General features: G+C 34.8%; 3 long non-coding RNA genes and 1 pseudogene across 3 annotated transcripts; 2 read left to right on the forward strand and 2 right to left on the reverse strand.

The window, feature by feature from the left end:
• The first annotated feature begins 397 nt into the window (after positions 1-397).
• LOC5564187 lies at positions 398-7,549 on the forward strand. The gene is made up of 4 exons (XR_002498624.1): positions 398-555; positions 650-948; positions 5,119-5,223; positions 7,362-7,549. It is a non-coding gene; the product is annotated as an uncharacterized LOC5564187 (long non-coding RNA).
• Positions 7,550-8,163: 614 nt separating this feature from the next.
• On the forward strand, positions 8,164-14,701 carry LOC5571285. The gene is made up of 2 exons (XR_002498626.1): positions 8,164-9,074; positions 14,522-14,701. It is a non-coding gene; the product is annotated as an uncharacterized LOC5571285 (long non-coding RNA).
• Positions 14,478-17,683, reverse strand: LOC110674077. Its single transcript, XR_002498625.1, has 2 exons — positions 16,089-17,683; positions 14,478-16,034 (listed from the first exon to the last, which is right to left on the reverse strand). It is a non-coding gene; the product is annotated as an uncharacterized LOC110674077 (long non-coding RNA).
• Positions 17,684-17,900: 217 nt separating this feature from the next.
• Positions 17,901-18,745, reverse strand: LOC110674653 (annotated as a pseudogene).
• Positions 18,746-19,342: the final 597 nt, after the last annotated feature.

Raw genomic sequence — 19,342 nt, forward strand, 5'->3', positions numbered from 1 at the left:
CAACATCACGGACAGGTAGATAATGTTCTTTTCTTCCCAATAGCGTTGTTAAATTACATGAAAATACATTCAAATGCTCGGAAACAACGAGCTACACACATGGTTACCAATCACAGCAAAAAATAATGTAATTTGCATCGACGTAACCCATGCCGATGTACTAAAAATCCTATGTAACCACTTATTTCAAGTGCAAAATAGCATATTTTTGATGTTATATTATATCGCTTAAAAATTACACCAAAACAACCTTTCCATTTTTCATCACATTGAATTTGTGTAATATTCACATCGAAACTTAATAAATATTACACAGAAACAAATGCAACCAAGTCATTCCGATATACTCTAGTGATATTACACAAACTCAATGCTATTTCGCATGCGATACGAATGCATTAATAAGTCTCGCAACACTGCCTACACTTTGTTTTTCGGTCGATGTGTCATGGCGGATTCCGTGCGCGTTTGCATCTTTTCTGCGGATCGCAAATAATAATTATTCTTTTGAACCAAGTAATAATTTGTTTTGTAGCAAGTTCACTTGAATCGAAGGTAAGTATTTATCTATTAAAATATAATTCGACGACTAACAATCCACTGAAACTTATTAACAATCATGAAAATCGTTTTTTTTTTCTCATTCCAGCCCACATCAAACTACGACGGCCAAGCCAAGCATTTGCTGCCAGCAATGATTCCTTCCGGAATTCAATCAGGGTGCGAGTTCCTCTAAACATAAATGGAATAGGAATCCGCTAGACGGCTGTTTTTGGGATCTTGCCCAGGACGTTTCTTTGGACGCAGAGCTGGGAGTGTTCCGCAGGAAATGTATTACACCAACGGTCAACTTTAGGCCCAGGGAGCCAACAGCCAGGGAGAACTCTCTACGTTTTTATTACCGGAAAGCGGAATATATGTTGCAGATATACTTATAGTAAGTTTATGGTAAGTGACGACTGATCGAAAAAAACTTATTGACTTCAGAAATTCGATAATTACCTCATTTTATAATTATTCAAAAGCAAATAATAAGAAAAGTGCATGATGCTTATTCTCCAGAAGTTCTTTCAGGAATTTCTTAATAGGTTCCTTTAGGAATTCAACCAAGAATTCCACCAAGAGTTCTTTTATAAACATCAACATTCCACCATTAGTTCCGACAGGAATTCCTAAAGTAACGACTATAAAAATTCCTCCTGGAGCTCCACAACATAAAAATCAACCAGGAATTTCACAAGAAATTTTATCAGAAGTTTTTTTTTTGTAATTATTTTGGGAATTCTTCAAAGAGTTGCTCGAGAAATTTCATCAAGAGTTTTCTCAGGAATTCTTCCACAAGTTTTTTTTTCAGAAATTCTTCCAGGAGTTTGTTCAGGGGCTCTAACAAGTTTTCTCCCAGGAATTTCACAATTTCTCCTGGAGTTCCTTCAGGAATTTATATAGTAGTTCTTTCAGGATTTTTTCCTGAAATTACTCTAGAAATTCGCTCAGAGGTTTCCAGAAGTGGTCACCCAATTGCGGTCTACGGAACGCTAACGGCTCTTGCATGGTTTTGCACGTCGATTATGGATTTAAATGCGGCCACAACATTTATGATTTTGTGACACACAAGTTACAATTTGTATATATTCTTGTAGGTATGCCAGATTTTTAATTATTCTTTATATCTGGATGATTTCTCGGATCTGAAAAGCATATTTTGAAAGTCTACCTGGCTGATAATTCTTAACAGCCCTGAGAGCGAATTTTCGGGGGATTTCATAGACAGTTCTTGGTGTTTCTTCTATACCTGACAGGAGACTTGACAATTTATTGAAAACATTAGAGATTTCTTTCGATTTATCTTACCTGATAGCATTGAAGTTCTGCTGATGTTTTGTTTCTTCAAAAATAGATCTGAAGTAAAACCATAGGTTCAAGGTTTTGATGTAAAATCTGGTTTCTTTTTAAAGACAATGTTTCCTGGCGCTATAGGGTAGTATCTCCAGGAGAACTTCTTCTTCTTCTTGGCATTACATCATCACTGGGACAGAGGCTGCTTCTCAGCTAAGTGTTCTTATGAGCACTTCCACAGTTATTAACTGAGAGCTTTCTTTGCCAAAGTTGCCATTTTCGCATTCGTATATCGTGTGGCAGGTACGATGATACTCTATGCCCAGGGAAGTCAAGGAAATTTCCTTTACGAAATGATCCAGGACCGACCGGGAATCGAACCCAGACACCTTCAGCATGGCTTTGCTTTGTAACTGCGGACTAAGGAAGGCGCGGCTAAGGAAGGCCCCAGGAGTACCTTTAGAAATTCGTCCTCTAATTCCTCTAGGAACTCACCCAGGAGTTCATTTAAGATTTCCTCCTGGAGTTTCTTCGTGAAGTCCTACATCCAGCAAGAATTCTAAAAAAATAACTAAATTCCTCCAAGAGTTCCCTATAAGATTTCGTCAGGAGTTCCTCCAGGATATTTTTTTTGTATTTCTTTTATAAATTTTTCCAGGAGTTCCTTGAAAATTCTTCCAGGAGTTTATCCAGGAATCCCACTAGGGGTTCCACCAAGATTTCTTTCATAATTGCCATAGGAATTCCACCATAAATTCTTTAAGGGATACAGGAATTTCTAAAAAAATACTTTTAAAACTCATTCAGGAGTGCTTTGAGAAATACATCCAGGAATTCTTTCAGAAGTTCCTCTAGAAAATCCCCCCGGAGTTTCCTTTAGAATTATTTAAGGGGCTGCTCAAGGAGTTCTGTCAAGATTTTACCCAGGAATACCTCTGTTTTTTATCCCCGAGGTTCTCTGTAGGAGTACACCCAGGAATACCACCAGGAGTTTCTTCAGGAATAACTCTGAAAATTGTTTTGGGAGTTTCTAGAAATTTCTGCTCAAGTTCTTTCATATGTTTCTTCAGGAGTTCCTCCAGTAGTTCGTCCCAGAATTCCTCTAGGAGTTTCTTCAGGAATTTCTCCAGGAGTTTTTTTTTTAAGGATTCCTCCACGATTTCCTTCAAAACTCTTCAAGGAGTTACTTCAGAAGATGCTGTTGGAATTTTGGGTTCAATGAAAAAAAATGCTATTTTGTTTACACCGAAGTCATTAAGAGAAAAAAAAATTGGTTAAAAAGTTTTGCATTTAAAAGTTCCTATATCTATAAATACCATGACTAGAAACAGAAAATTAAATTCCTTCAAGAAATTCTCCAGGAATTTCACCCAAGATTTCCTCCAGATGTTCCTCCAAGAACCTCTACATGTATTCCTTCAGGAGTTCCTACTATAGGAAATTCCTGCCCAGTAATTTCATCAGTAGTTTCTTCAAGAGTCTCTCCAGGAGTTCCTTTAGAAATTCCTCCGGGAATACCTTCCATAGTGTCGTCAGAGTTCCTCCAGAAATTCGTCCAGGAGTTTCTCCGGAAATTCCTCCAGGAATTTCTCCATAGTTTCCTTCAGAAGCTCACCTACAAATTATACCAAGAGTTTTTTTTAGTAATTTCTCCGGGAACTACACTGAAAATTACTTTAGGATTTTCTAGAAATTCATCCAGGAGTTCCTCCAGTAATTTGTTTAGGAGTTTCTCCAAGAGTTCCTTTAAGAATTCGTCCCGGTGTTCCTTTAGAAGTTTTTGTGAAAGATACTGTTGTAATTCAACCCGGAATTCTATCAAGTTATTTTTTCATGAATTCCTACATGAATAAGTTCCTTCAGGAGTACATAAATTTTACCAGGAATTTCTTCAGAAATTCTTCCAGGAGTTTTTTTCGGAATTTATTTTGGAGTTCCCCCTGAATTTTTTATATGAATCCCTCCGGAATTCTTCCAGGAGATTCTCCTGGATTTTCGTCCGAAGATCTTCCAGGAATATCTTCAGGAGATTTCCCGAGAATTCTACCAAAGGTTCTTTCATTAATTCTTACAGTTCTTTCATAAATTCTTACAGGAATTCCTTCAGGAATTTAACCAGTAGTACCTTGAGAAATTACTAAAAAAAACTTTAAAAATTCCTTCAGGAGTTCCTTCAGAAATGTATGCAGGAATTCCTTTAAGAGTTTCTATGGCAATTATTCAAGAAGTTGCTCGAAGAATTCTTCCAGAAGGTTCTTCAGAAATTCCTCATATTTCTTCGGAAATTAGCTTTAGGAATTTCAACATGGATTCCTTTAGAGGTTCATCCAAGAATTACTCTAGAAATTCTTCTAATAGCTTCCAGGATTCATCCAGGAGTACTTCCAGAAATTCCGCTAAGAGTTCCTCCAGGAATTACTCCAGGAGTTTGTTCAGGAATTCCTCTAGGTATTTCCAGAGAATTTTCTCCAGATCTTTCGTTAGAAATTCCTCCAACTGGAATTTCTTCAGAATTTACTTTAGCAGTTCCCAGAAATTTATCCAGGAGTAGAAATTACTTCCGAAGTTCATCCGCAGACAGTTCCTTCAGAGATTCCTCCAGGAGTGTTTTTAGGAATTCCTATAGGAGTTCCTCCATTAGTTCTTTCCGGAATTTTTCCATGAGTTTCTTCAAGAGTCTTGTTTCACCAGAAATTCCCACAATTATTTTTCTTGGAGTTTTTTTTTTCTATGAATTTTTAGAATTGTTTAGAAGCCCCACGAGTTTTCGGGAATATTTTATTTCAAGTAGTTTCTCTGTTTCGTTCGGATTCGTCTCATATTTTTTAGAGATCTATCAGAAGGTTCATAAGAATTAAAAAAAAAAAAGATATTAAGAATTTTCTGACAATTCTTGTATCTTATTTTAAAAATTCTTGTGAAAATGCACTGAGATCTCTTAAAAATTACCATTAGAAACTTTTTCAAGATCTTTTACAGTTTTCTTCAACGGTTCATTGATTGATTGTGATTAGCTTTTACCTCTAACCTTTCCGGAAATTTCAGCGAGAATTTCTTTAGCTTAAGCTAATTTTTGAATTCCTGTTGAAGTTTATTCAGTAATGCTATAAGAATTTCTTCTGAACGTTTCCCCTGGAATCCATCTACTGTCTTCACAAAAACTCCTCCTCTATCCTTTTTCTTAAAATTTGTTAGGTACTTCCGAGAAGAAACCAAACAATCTGGATTGTTCTCGGTAATTTATTTGAAAATTATAAACATTTTTAAATCCGTTGTTTTTAGGATTAAACTCAACTATTATGGAGAATCACCTAGCAGTACGTCAGGAGAAATCTAAATCCGGAGATACGCCTATTATATATATGGCAAAAGGAATAAAAACATCAGGTAAATTCCTCACACAAAATCACTGTGTATATACAGCGTATGTCCTAGGGTTACAAAAATAATTTCTATTAGACACAATAATGACCATTATACATCTCACCGAAGTTAAGTAACGTTCAGACTGGAGCTGATATTACGTAATATAGGCTCTCTTGATATCAGAAACCTTACATCTAATTTTCAACTCCTTCCAGTGAAGTATGAACGTTTGATAACAATATAGCCTATATTACATAATATCAGCTCTAGTCGGAACTGGATGTTCTTCATGCTATGCCAAATGATAATTGGCCAAATGACCATTATGCCAAATAACCCTTGGTCCTTTAATTAATTATGCCGAATTACTTCTTGACATATGGACTCTCTACGGAAAATTTTGTCTATATTGTCAATATGACAAGACCGAAAGAAGGGTACATTACTATGTTGTGCATAATTAAGTCATTTGTACATTTTTTAGATTTCACGTAATGAAGGATGTATCTTTTGAATGTGCAGAATAGTAATGGATACCTATTTATTTTGCCGAATTTACATAATACAGCTAATCGGTTCGAAGATACTACTACTAACGACATTTTTGTACTTGAAAACGACTGTTGAAATACAAATTTCAAAGTTTGAAAAATTGTAATAAATATTTTTAACTAGATAATTTTTTAATTTTGGAGTAGGTATAAAGTGTTCTGGGGAATTCTGGAGAACGGATTTCGGGGAATATTATAGAATGGTTTGTTTATTATCTTTATTTACGAGATTTTTAGCCCTGGGCTAGTTTATGTCGGGAGATGTTTGAACACCAATCAATTGATGTTATGATTCAAACATTAACTCGACATTTATGGGTCCTTTATCACTTTAAATCCTGTTAAATTGTAGTTATACAATTATGCTAGCTCTATGCAGATTGTTTAAATATGCATACTAGGGCGATTCAAAATTTAAAAAAGTTTAAAAATCCAATCTCCCATATCTTCCTTACAATCATTACCATAAAAATAGTGTGCTGTGAAATTTTCTGCTTTCTAGGCGGTGATTTGAAGGTGGCCCAAAGACGATGCATGTTTATATGGAAATTACTATGGAGAAAATTTGAAAAATATTCCAAACACTTAAGTACTGGAATGTAAGTTTAAATTTATCCCGTAGTGAAAGCTCTAAAACCAGATAAGCCCATTGCACGGTGATGTCATCAGAAAATTGCTCTCTTTCCTTCCATCGGGAAATCTGAAAACAACGGTGTCAAGTTTGACAGGCACTGGCACCATTGTTTTTAAGTTTTGTTGAATAGCGAAAAAGAAAGATGGAGGAAGGAATAACAATTATTAATAACTAGTGGTTCCGGCAAACTTCGTCTTGCCATCAAGTAGGCTGTTATAAAGTGTCATCTAATCAGGCATACAAAATGACACATAAGTGTTCTCCTGTTATCCCGATTATCCCGAATACTTTCCTATTTTTTCCTCGCGCGAACCCGGCCCATCCCTTGTCGAGTGCAACTGTGAAGAACTTACGTCGATGTGTTCATTCATTCTCAAGTCATTTCGTGACATGCAAACACCACTTCATTTTTATTTATATAGATAGATGAAAATGTCAAACTCCAAAGGATTTTCGCGTGACGCGTCTATCCTGACCGACAGGTTTGAAGAATGAGTTTCCACTATGGGATGTAAGTTTGTACTTGGGGCCGTCCATACGTTGTTTAAACCCATTTTTTTAAGTGTGAGCGGGGTACTTGAACATGAGCTGATACTGGTGCATTGATTGTATCTGCAATAATTTCAAAATTATCTAAATCTAAAATTGTATCTGCAACAATTTATAAACGATGAAACTGTTTCTAGAATTTCTAAAATTCACTAAGGCTGGAGGATTTGTGGCAAAAGCGAATTTGTTGAAGTCTTTGCATCTAAGAATTGCTTAAAAACAAACAAAAAATTATATTTTGAATATTTACGTTCTTTCAAACTATTTGAATAGAACTTCCGTTTAACATAACAATAACTACTTACTCGAATATTATTATCTTTATTATCGATACTTTCAGCTGTTGGCTGGTTCGTCTCCGAAATAATGAAGAATACAAAAATCCTAGATATGTATATGCTAATTCAATATTTTTTCTTTTTTAGATCGGGTACGAAAACATGAACGAGCTATATGAATTGTTTGCTTGTTTGTTTCTATTGTTTGCTGAGGGAATCTACACGTATTGGAGTACCTTGAGGCTTGTATTATATCTGTCCACTGCGTTCATTCATCATTTGAATGGTTCCAATTGGTTAATGCAATAAATAAAATGTATTAAATGACGAGTAAATCTGTATTGAATTTTTCTTGAGAAACATTTCATCTTTTTACCGTCAAACTCTCTTCAATGGTTGATTAAATTGCTTTTATCAATTTCTAAAATCATAATACTCAATAACTCACTCTGCATGGCTAGAACTCGATTCTAAACCATACACACGATTTAAGATCGTAAAAGAATAAAAAAGCAATTTAATCAATCATTGAACAGAATTTGTAATCGCTTTTGTTCTTTTGAATCGCTTAAATTACATAGGTATCATATCACATCGCGTCGATTACATCGTCAAAAATATTACATCGTAAAAATTACATCGGTCGCATTTATTACACCAATAGCCGGCGAGTACGTCGGGCTGTGTAATATAACACGACCGAGGGAATGACTTGGTTGCAGCGGTTTCGATGTAATATTCAACAACTTTTTTTGCTGTGATGGCTTTTAGGGCGAGATCAGAAGTTATGCGAGATTTATTTATTTATTTATTCGTAATTATTTCAACGGATCTTTGTGATCTAATTGAAAATTGGGGTGGATAAATGAGTATTTCACTAGAAGGCAGCAACACTTATTAAACGAATGGAACAAATCATAACAATTATCACAAGGTAAGTACCAACAATCAATATGAAACTAGCGATTTTTTCGGGAGAACGGTTTGTAGAGTGTGAACGACCCCGGTACCCACGCTGTGATTTGACGTTTTTACAGTTCACGCATTTTTTCTTCGACCCTTTTCCTCGGGTTGTTTTTGTTTTGTTGCAGTTTGTTTTTTGCTCAAACGTAACAAACGAGCTGCTCTTATTTGGATAGCGTGAGAGACGAAAACCTATACATTTCTGAACACCGCGAAATAAATTCTTTTCAGCTCACTCTACGGCGCAATCTGGAGCAAACCCTCAAGCAGAAAACCCTGGACAGCGAAGTTCATCAAACCGTTCTGACGATAGCGCAGGATCTGGCAGAACACACCTCAGCAGCTGATCCTTGCTGAGAAGTGACGACAACAAAGAAACAGTCTAGCAACTCCACGAACAGAATCGCCCTCACTATGTTCCTGGAGATACTATCTACTCCATCGTCGCCGCTATCCATCACAAGTGGTTCTCGAAGAAAGCAACTTCTCGCCACCGTCCCCTAATCTGACCAACCAGGACCTGCTCTACGTGTAGATCAAAAAGATTCACGCAATCTTTGATGTTTTCGACGAACTGGTGGAGTCTCCACCGTGGAGATCAATACAATCACCATAATCGTTCTCCAAGAAAACACAATTCCGCTAGTGGAAATTGTTTGCCGTGAGATACGTATGAGTACGTTCCGTGGATGGCTTCCTGCGGGCGGATGGGATTGAAGGACGTCCTCTTGGACATTATCAGCAACATGCTGAAGGTGCAGCAGGAGAGCGACGAACCGGAGTTCAAGCACATGACGGACCTGGTTCACTTTGTGCTGGAAGGGCGCAAGTGGTAGCTCGAAAGCGTCCTGGACGAGTCCAAGCGAACCGTGCAGTTCGACTCGATATTTCCGCTAGGTAAGTGACGGTTGTTGATCGATTAAAAGGATTAATAATCTTTGACCCCTCTCAATCACATGATAAATTTTTGTATTGGAAAAAAGAAAATTTGACAAAGTAAACCGTATCCAGTTTAAGCAGTTAGTTTGCTGCTTAAACCTGCAAAAAATGTTGAATTCTAATTTTACCTGAGATCCATATGACCCACACTCAGGCAAATGGACTATCGATAAACATAGGAACCCCTTATGAAAATTCGCCACAAGGAATTGGGTTGAAATTCATAAATTTGCCTTATGAAACCGAAATTTGAAAACAAAAATAGTTTTCGCGGCAACCTGGAATCGAACCAAGGACCTTGCTATCGATAGACTCGTACGTACACCCCGCGCCTATCGACGCCTTGGTGTGGAGTGATGCTAAAACGATACATAAAGCGTTCGTACTGCGATAATCGTTCCATCTTTCATAAGGCAAAAAGTATGAATTTCGATAGTCCAGTTCGCTGCGTGCAGATATGGAATTTCAGGGCTGGTAGCAGGTCTCTCTTGATACGTGGTAACTTATATTAATGCACGTCTCTAAATTAAATAAAAGCTCTCTAATGTATGTTTTGTTCTCTTTAAAAATAATCCTAGTAAATCATTCTAGAAGTTCTAAAGATTTTTATGACACAGGTCTCTTCAGAAACTTCACCTTGGGACAAAGTATATCGTGTATCGTGGTCCTTGTCATATCCAATCGCCTCTCCTCCTATATATGATGAAGTTTTTCATGACTTTCTCTTCCTGTTTTAGCTGGAGCTATTACTATATTATTAACAAACCGAAATATAAATATATCTTTTTTTGACCCAATTGGAGGAGGAGACCCTATTTTATACCAACACTTCCCTACAAACATTTTCACGGAATAAGAGTTGAAACAACCACTCTCAAACATATATCAGCTGAATAAACAGTTATTCAGCTAATGTTAGTTGGGTTATTTTGATTCTTTGGACACCCAGAAGTTTATGTTTTAATTTTACCTGGGTTTGGAATAATTTCTCATATTATTACTCAAGAAAGTGGAAAATGGAAACATTTGGAACTTTAGGAATAATTTATGCTATATTAACAATTGGATTATTAGCACTTTTTGCTTAAAGCCGCGTCATAATTCATATGGCATAGACGCAATAATATCTCGGATGTGATCCAACGGACATTCTGCGTCATTGATAGAATTGGTGCCCATTTCAAATAATTAATCTATTCGAAGTGGATATCAATACTATTGGTGACGATCAGTTTGCCTTGCTAACCAGAATGATCCGTAGCCACGCTAGACACATGAATGAATGAATGAATTGTCTTTATTAACGAGACTTTCACGTTAGACACATCGTTATCATGTACGACGTAGGGAATATTGCTCTGAGGGAAATGACTAGTAGATTCACTGAGTAGAAATAAGTGGCGACAATCTTATTTTAATATGGTTTTACATTGCCATAATAAGAAATACCTCCTTTGTAACAACGGTATAAATAATCTAATTCCAGCTTCATTTTCGCAAAATTTACAAATAGAAAGTAGGCGTTGTGAAGCATTGCATTTGCCACCGAAAAGTGAATCTAGTAGGAGACTGTAATAGAAACCTAAGGTAACTTTACTCTTAAGGTGAAGATGAATCGAAGCCAAACCTCAAATTTTCAAGAGCACGAATCTGGAGAACCGAACACCCGTTTGAGCTGATAACTTTATCGATTGGTCACCACCAGCGAGTGACCAATCGATTAAGTTTTCAGCTTAAACGGATGTTTGGTTCTCCAGATCCGTGCTCTTGAAAATTTTAGGTTTGGCTTCGATTCATCTCCACCTTAAGGCCCAAGTAAAAATGGTGCAAAAGTCAAAACTGAAAAAGCAGTTTTCTCTTTTTAAATATACAAATCGAAGAAAATAAAAACACACAGCTCTTTTATTTGCCAAATAAAAAGGCTGTGTGTTCTTATTTTCATCAATCTATTGTTTTAAAAGCCGAAAACTGCTTTTTCAGTTCTGACTTTTGAGCCATTTTTTCTTGCACCTTAAACATTCACTATAAAAATGACTATGGAAAGTAAGACGCTGAGATCGATCATTAGGGTACACATGCTAGTTTCGAGAAACTGTTGAACAGACAAGGAAAGTGAACAGACAAGGATGTATGAACGTAATGACCAATAAATACTTTTAACAACAAAAAATTAAATTAACTAGAACTACTACCAAACAGCCTAATTTTGTTAAGACAACAACAAAGTCAACAATGTTTGAAAAAAAAATCGAGAAATAATAAAAATTTTAAAATAAATTATAACAAATTTCTTCTTCTTTCTGGCATTACGTCCCCACTGGGACAGAGCCTGTTTCTCAGCTTAGTGTTCTTATGAGCACTTCCACAGTTATTAACTGAGAGCTCACTATGCTAATGACCATTTTTGCATGTGTATATTGTGTGGCAGATACGATTATACTCTATGCCCTGGGAAGTCGAGAAAATTTCCAACCCGAAAATATCCTCGACCGGTGGGATTCGAACCCACGACCTTCAGCTTGGTCTTGCTGAATAGCTGCGCGTTTACCGCTACGGCTATCTGGGCCCCCAAACAAATTTATTAATGATAACTATTTTTAAGCTTACACTTATTAAATATTTATTAAAAATTTAAAAATTTATTCTAAAGCTAATCCCTCAAAATATTAATTTTATAAAATAAAAATACTAAATAAATATAATTTTTAATACAGTCATCTCTCCCTTACTCGATATTGAAGGGACTATCGAGTTAGGGAGGTATCGAGTTACAGAACACAAAACCAGTGCATCTGCAATCCAAGGGACCATCGAGTTAGCCATGAAAACCAAATTTTACTATGGTTCTCTAACTCGATATCGAGATACGGAATATCGAGTAAGGGAGAGTTAACTGTACATAAATCTAAATTAAATTAATTTCTTAAAAAACTAGATATATTTTAAAACGATTAACATTTCATTTCTAATTATATATTTAAAATAATTATTCCACAGTAACTTTTATATACAATTAAATCTTTAAAATTCGAGAAAAATTAATGTAATAATTGATCAATTAATAAGCCCTGATACACAAAGTACAATAAATTAAATTTTCTTTTTAAATATTTTTTTTTTTCAAACTATTTCAATTTTCTTTTACAATACAAATATACTATTATTAAAATTATTTATTTCTTTAAAAAATACTAAAACTAAAATTATTAAAATTATTTTTATTTATTGAATTTAAAAAAATAAACAAAATTTAATCAATTTAAATTGATTTGCACAAATTTCTTTTCAATGTAAATAAAATACTTTACTAGTTAAGCTTTAAATTGTCTTTCTAGATACACTTTCCAGTACATCTACTATGTTACAACTTATCTTATTTTAAAAACAAGAACGATAGGCGATATGTACATGTTTTAGAGCTAAAATCATACAAATAATATATTTTATACTACTATTAAATCCACCTTCAAATTTTTATTTCAAAAAATCATTCATTCAAATAAATTTATTGTAATCCATCTCTGCTTAAACATAAACTGCACCTTGCTCTGACATTTTATTTAATAAAATATTAGGAAAATTAAATCTTATAACATATTTTGATGACGACGATATACAAATTAAACAAATTTAAGTAAGGTTCAATGTGAATTATCAATTACAGGACAAATTCCTCAAATAGACTAAAACACCGCCAATTTTTTCAAATTTTAAGAATATAACTAATACTTTAGCATTTAAATATTTATTTTTAATAATAGGATATCTAATCCTAGTTTATTACAAAAAGTTTATAGCTTAAAATATTTTTTAAAATAGTAGATCAATAAACTTAAAAGTTTCACCTAATAAATTTATGTTTATATTATAAAAAAATATAATTTAACTAATACTAAAAAAAATTTACTTGCATTATTTGTATAACCGCAGTAGCTGGCTCAAATTTTACCAATACTATATATTATTACTACAGTCATCTCTCCCTTACTCGATATTGAAGGGACCATCGAGTTACAGAACACAAAATCAATGCAACTGTGATGCAAGGGACCATCGAGTTAGCCATGAAAACCAACGTTTACTATGGTTCTCTAACTCGATATCGAGATACGGAATATCGAGTAAGGGAGAGTTAACTGTAATACAAAACTTTCTTTTTTAATTAATATCAATTACTGCGAATAAATTGCTTATTATATTTTTTTTTTAATTAAAATAATTCACACAAAAATTTACATGTTAGATAAAATAATAATAAAAATATTAACCAAAATAAAATAATATTTATTAATGTAAATACTTAAAAAAGATAATCATTATTTTTAAAATTATATAAATCTAATAAAATCTAAAAATTTACAAAACTAATCAATTATATAAAATTAATTCATATAAAATTTATTATGACGTCGGATAACTCTTCGGGAGAAATCAAACGGAATCCTTCAATAAAGTATTTGGAAACCCTTTTTTGTGGATACATCTATACCCCATTTTTTATGTTTTGAACTAGCTTTACATAGACATTCCACGAGATTTCCGTGCGTTCTCTTATATTGGAACTTTTCAATCAACGTCTTTCTTTTAATTGGCTGTCCGAAGTAAACATATTAATATCGTAATATTTGGCAACCTCTTTTTTTAGAGAAGTTCTATGATTTGGTCATGACACAGATAACAGATGTTTATGCTAGAACAAAAATTTTCTACAAAGCTGTGTAAATATTCAAATTGAAACTCCTTGCAATCACTAGCGCAGCCACACAGCGAATTGCGTCAATCGGTGGTGAATATCAGTATCTTGAAATATTTCATATTCACCACTGACATCGGCATGGGAACTTAGCGATGACAGCGCCACCACGATGTTGCTACTTGTGTTGCCATTCAAAGTGACCGTTAATTGTCTTACACAGTTTAACAATGGGACTTCAACTTCTGTTATCTGTGGTCATGATAATAGCTTTTAACGCTTTGTTCATTGCACAACTTGTAGTTTTTAAGTCACTTTTAGGTTACATTTTGGTCTCTGTTTTGACCATTTTGGTCACTAAAGTCACTATTATTTTGTTTGACCGCTCGCTACCAGCCCTGTAATGGAACTCCTAAAGATTACCTGGTTAATTTATGATGAATTTCCTGCAAAGACTTAATCCTCTAGTCACACACCTAAAAAGTCCCTGAAAAATTAGTCGCAAAATATTTAAAGGGTAACTAAAAGATGTAGTGCAGAATTTTTCTTGAAATTCATTTAAAAAGCAGTACCTATGTTGATTTAAGAAACCTTATGTAATTTTTTAAAATATTATTTGCAGGTCTATGGATCTGCACTCAATAATAATATTAAATATTCGAAGAACATACAAATAATTGTGTTTATTTTAATTATTTCTTATTTTTTTCAGATCATATTTAACAAATGGTGCGGATATGTTATCGGACATATCGCGTTCTCTACATCAAGGTCCAACCCGCGGACTGAAGCGGCATTCCATCTGCATGAGTATACAGCCTATAATTTTTATGATTATTGTACATCAAATGGATTACATTGTAATACGTGCAAATAAATTACTTAAAATTAATAATTTATATTTCAATACACACCTGCAGTTATGCAAATAAAAGTTAGAGACTATTAACTGGTTTAATAAATCGCTTTTTATCTTTTTTTCGAACTAAATTCTGATTAAATGTTATACATTGTAATAACTCTGTCAGCAATTATTATTTTCAAACACAAAATGATAAAAAGTTATTCATTCAATAATTAGGCAGATTTGTAATAATTTAAAATATCTTCGAATACATCGCTTTCCTACTATATCGCTTGGATTACATAGTCGGATATATTACATCGTTTCCAATCATCACATCAAAAGCTCGGCAGTACATCGTGCTGTGTAAAACCGCACAGTTGATTTGGTTGCAGCGGTTTAGATGTAATATTCAACAACTTTTTTTGCTGTGTATTGATGTTGACCAAAGCGGGTTCAATTCTCTAAGGTGTAAGATGACCATTTTGTATAGAAAATCGAAAAAATTGCAAATGTTTTGTCCAATACTGTATGACAAAGTGTGTACTGATAGCTTTAGCTTAATCTGGGAGGCATTTGAGAAGGAATATCTAAAGTAACATCTGATAAAACATGATTAAGTGCTAAAATACCTCTTGCTAAACACCGACAAGATTCTTTGTAAGAAATCCTGGACTTTTGAAGAAATCTTAGTGCATTTCCTAAACAAATTCCTAATATAATTGAAACAAATAATTAATCAAGTCTCTGGATAATATCATGCAAGGATATCTAGGAAATTATCGGTTGAAATCTGATCAGAAATGTGTGTGGGAATGATCGGAGGAATGACTGCACGCAGAGAAATATATTGTAAATGCAAAAGAATTCTGTATAGATTCAACAAATTTTATTGTAGACTCACGGCTTACCAGTATTTTTTATTGTTTCAATAAATATGCTCATTTATTCCTACAATAAATATTGTTGTTTCTAAAAATGCATCCAAGCAGCTAACTGTCAAATACAAAAAATATATTTTTTGAAACAATAATATCGGTTTGTTGGATCTATAAAAACGTTTTATTGAAGTAACTGAATGAGTCATATAGAAACAAAAAATAATAATTGTTGATTCAATAAACCATTTTTTTTAATTTAATTGCCCTTAACCAATGATGCAAAAGGCCTTTTTTATTAATGTTTTCTTGTTTATTACAAAATTAGCTTCTTATGTGATTATTAACCATGTTTATCAAATCACTTCATTTGTCTATTTGTGATGTTGTAGAATTTTGTGTTACGGTTGAAGAAATTACATCCGTGGGTAGTTCCTTGGTTCTATAGTTCACATCGAATATCATCAGCTGTTGTTGTGGCTGAATCACCCGGATGGCACATCCTGGAACAAATATGCAAATTGATTCATTTGTTAATATGTATTTTTGATAATTACCTTCTGCTTGTGCGATAGTTTTCTATCAGCCGCTTTAAATATATTTTCCATTTCTCCGTTATATAGGGAGCCGGATCCTATTCTTGGCACTTTTGATTCACTTCGGCAGTGGGTTTTTTGAAAGCTACTGAGCTCATATTTGGGCACAATATGCGTTCTATTGAATTGCTTCTTTTTGCAGAGTTTCAGACAATTCGGCCGAGAATAAACCCCGATGCCAAAATGAATCATGGAAGTGCCTAGTAGCTCTGCACCCTATATTGGCTGAAAATGTAATGTGTGATAAATAAATGAAATGTCGAAAGAAAGTATTAACTTACCTCAAATTAAAATATTACAGTGTCTGGAAAATATAAAATTTGCAGCAATCCAATAAAATCTGACTATTTTTTGCCGGATTCACTTTCAGCAGTATTAATTTCGTTCGCGTCACTTTTTCTCACAAAATCATGATGGCGACCGTAAATAGAAAATATTGTCAATTCTACAAATCACATTTGTAGAAATAAAAATTGTATTTTGTTGAAACGAAAATCGAGCATCATATTTTTATTCAACTAGAAATTTTGTTGGTTTTAAAATATGCTGGGTTAGAAACTAATATGCGAATGGATTGATTTGATACATACACGTTTTATTGATTCTAATCAATGGATTCTTAGTTTCAACATATTGAAATTATTCTGCGTGTGGAACTATTACTGTAGTAATAGCAGATGAGAAACTTATATGTACTTTTGAAGCACCCATTAAAATTTACTTGAGAAATTATTCGAGAAATTGTTTGGAAAATCTGCAGGACTAATTCTTGAATGGAATGAATATTCGTTGGAGGAATTTTTCGAATAATTCCTGGGCATAAATGTGGATGAACTTATATTGGAAGTCATATGAAAATGCCCGAAAGAATAACTGGAGAAATTGGCGTAATTACGTAAATTTATTTCTTAGAAAACTCTTAAACGAACCTGTGTAGATTTTCTAGAAAGAACGCCTGTATGAATCTTTCGAAGATCTCCTATAATAATTTAACTGTAGAAATCAGTTGAAGAATTAGTTTGAAAATATCTGAAGAAAATCCTGAGATAGTCTCTGTGGAGCTAAAGGAAATAGAAGCGATGAGGTGCTCAAGGATTTCCTGGACCAAATTCTGTAAAAAATCCCTCTAAGCATCCTTTGAAATAACGCTCGCAGAATCACTGGAGAACTCCATAACAGTATTCCAGGAGAAATCTAACGAAATTACTAGCAAAAATTCCTGAGTCTTTTCCTCGATGAATCTGAGAAGAAATTTACGAAGAACCTGTGAACTAGTCGGGTAATAGTCTCTGAAGGTTTTTCGGGAACCTCTAAAATTTGGCATCAGGATTCAATGCAAGCGAAATAAGGAAAAAGTGACCATTTTAGTTAAAATAGAGATCTTAAAGACCTGACTTTAGAGATTTTTCAGAGACATATATTGAAATAGTGACCAAGTCTTTGAAAATAGATTTGTAACCAGCCCTGTTACAAGCCTCCAGGAGATTGATCAGCAACTTCTCAAGGATATTCAGGTTCAGGCATTTCTTCGGGGATTTTCAAAGACTCTGGTAGTTCCTCCATAAGTTTCTTCAGGAATTTTTCGAATAATTTATCCGAGGCTTCCTCTAGGAGTTGACCTAGGAATCCCCAAGAAGTTTCTCTTGTGATTCCTCCATGCGTTTCAGAAGTTTCTTCAGGAATTCATACACAACTCCAGTGATTCCTTCTGGAGTTTATTCGGATATTACTTCTGGCAAACCTCCATGGATTCCTCTTGGAGATTTTCCAGGAATTCATCCAGCTATCTTTAAGACTTCCTCCAGGAATTTGACGAAGATTTTCTCGAGGGACTTCTAGAGTTCCTTCGGTGATTTCTTCAGAGAGCGCAGGCTTGCCATCTTTTACTTTTCCTCCTGCTTGGAATAGACCAGGGTCAGGAGGCACTTGTCACAGTAGTGACGATATTCGTGAGTAACTGTGAAGACTCCGGCACTGCAGGTGTCGCTGATGTACTCACGACGCAGACGGTGGATCTTGCCGTTTTCGTCGACCTTCTAGTACTGAAGACGGTGAGTTTGACCTTGTACTTGATCTTCTTCCGGTGGAGTAATTCTTCTTCTTGCGCTCTTTGCCACCACCGCGGAGGCGCAGCACCAAGTGGAGAGTGGACTCCTTCTGGATATTGTATTCAGAGTGCGGCTATTTTCCAGCTGCTTGCCGACGAAGATGAAACGCTGCTGATCTGGCGGGATTGTCCTCCTTGTCTTGGGTTTTGGCCTTGACATTCTCGAACATATCGGACGGTTCGACATCAAGGTTGCTGGTCTTGCCCGTCAGGGTCTTAACGAACATCTGCATCCAAGATGCCTTACTCTGACACCACCACCAAAGTCAAATGTTTGGGAACGAAGGCGGATCTTACCAGGAACGAGTTGGGTGGGGTGCTGATGGAGAGTAATATTTTGGATTTCGGCCTGAAATTACAACGAATTGGATTAATTATGATTGATTTATGTAAAAAATACCAAAAATACTTACATTTTCTGTCTACGACGACGGCGAGGACGAGGAAACAAAACAAAAAAAAAATTCGAAAACAAACAAAAAATCAAAAAATTAAAACGTCAATCTGACACTTCGATGTGCACGGAAATAAAACTACACGGAAAATGTTTTTACTGGGTACCCGATTGGTCCCCCAAATTTAAATGCGTTTCTTCGACAGTCCAAGGTCTTACTTTTTAAGTCTATGTAAGTACGCTACACAGGCACAGTTATTGCAAACACAAAGGCATTGTCTTTAACGTTAATAGAATAAACCTGGGAGGGAGGCACAGATACTACACACGAAATATACAACGTTTGTTTGAACTGCAAGATAACTCCAGCTTGCCAACAACAATCAAGGCAGGCTTGGGGAAAATTTCTAGTTTTCTTTTGTTGTGTACTTTCAATCTTTCCTGACAAACATGAAAAAAGGGCCACAGTTTTCTATGCACTAAAATATTCATTTTCATTGGAAAAAGTAAAACGATTCGTTTTCTATGCTTTATATTCAATCAGATTGGAAGGTGCTCACGTGACATTACTTGCATTGTGTGCATGAATTGATTTTCATTCGGTTTGTGTCACTTTTGATGTAATGCGAAAATGTGTTTTAATCAGTTACGCGCTTTTTCCATGTTAGTCCAATGTTTGAGATCTGGGCTCACAGTGACAGTTCGTGACAGCGG

The sequence above is a fragment of the Aedes aegypti genome, chromosome 1 (genome assembly GCF_002204515.2).
Source record: "Aedes aegypti strain LVP_AGWG chromosome 1, AaegL5.0 Primary Assembly, whole genome shotgun sequence".
Lineage (NCBI taxonomy): Eukaryota > Metazoa > Arthropoda > Insecta > Diptera > Culicidae > Aedes > Aedes aegypti.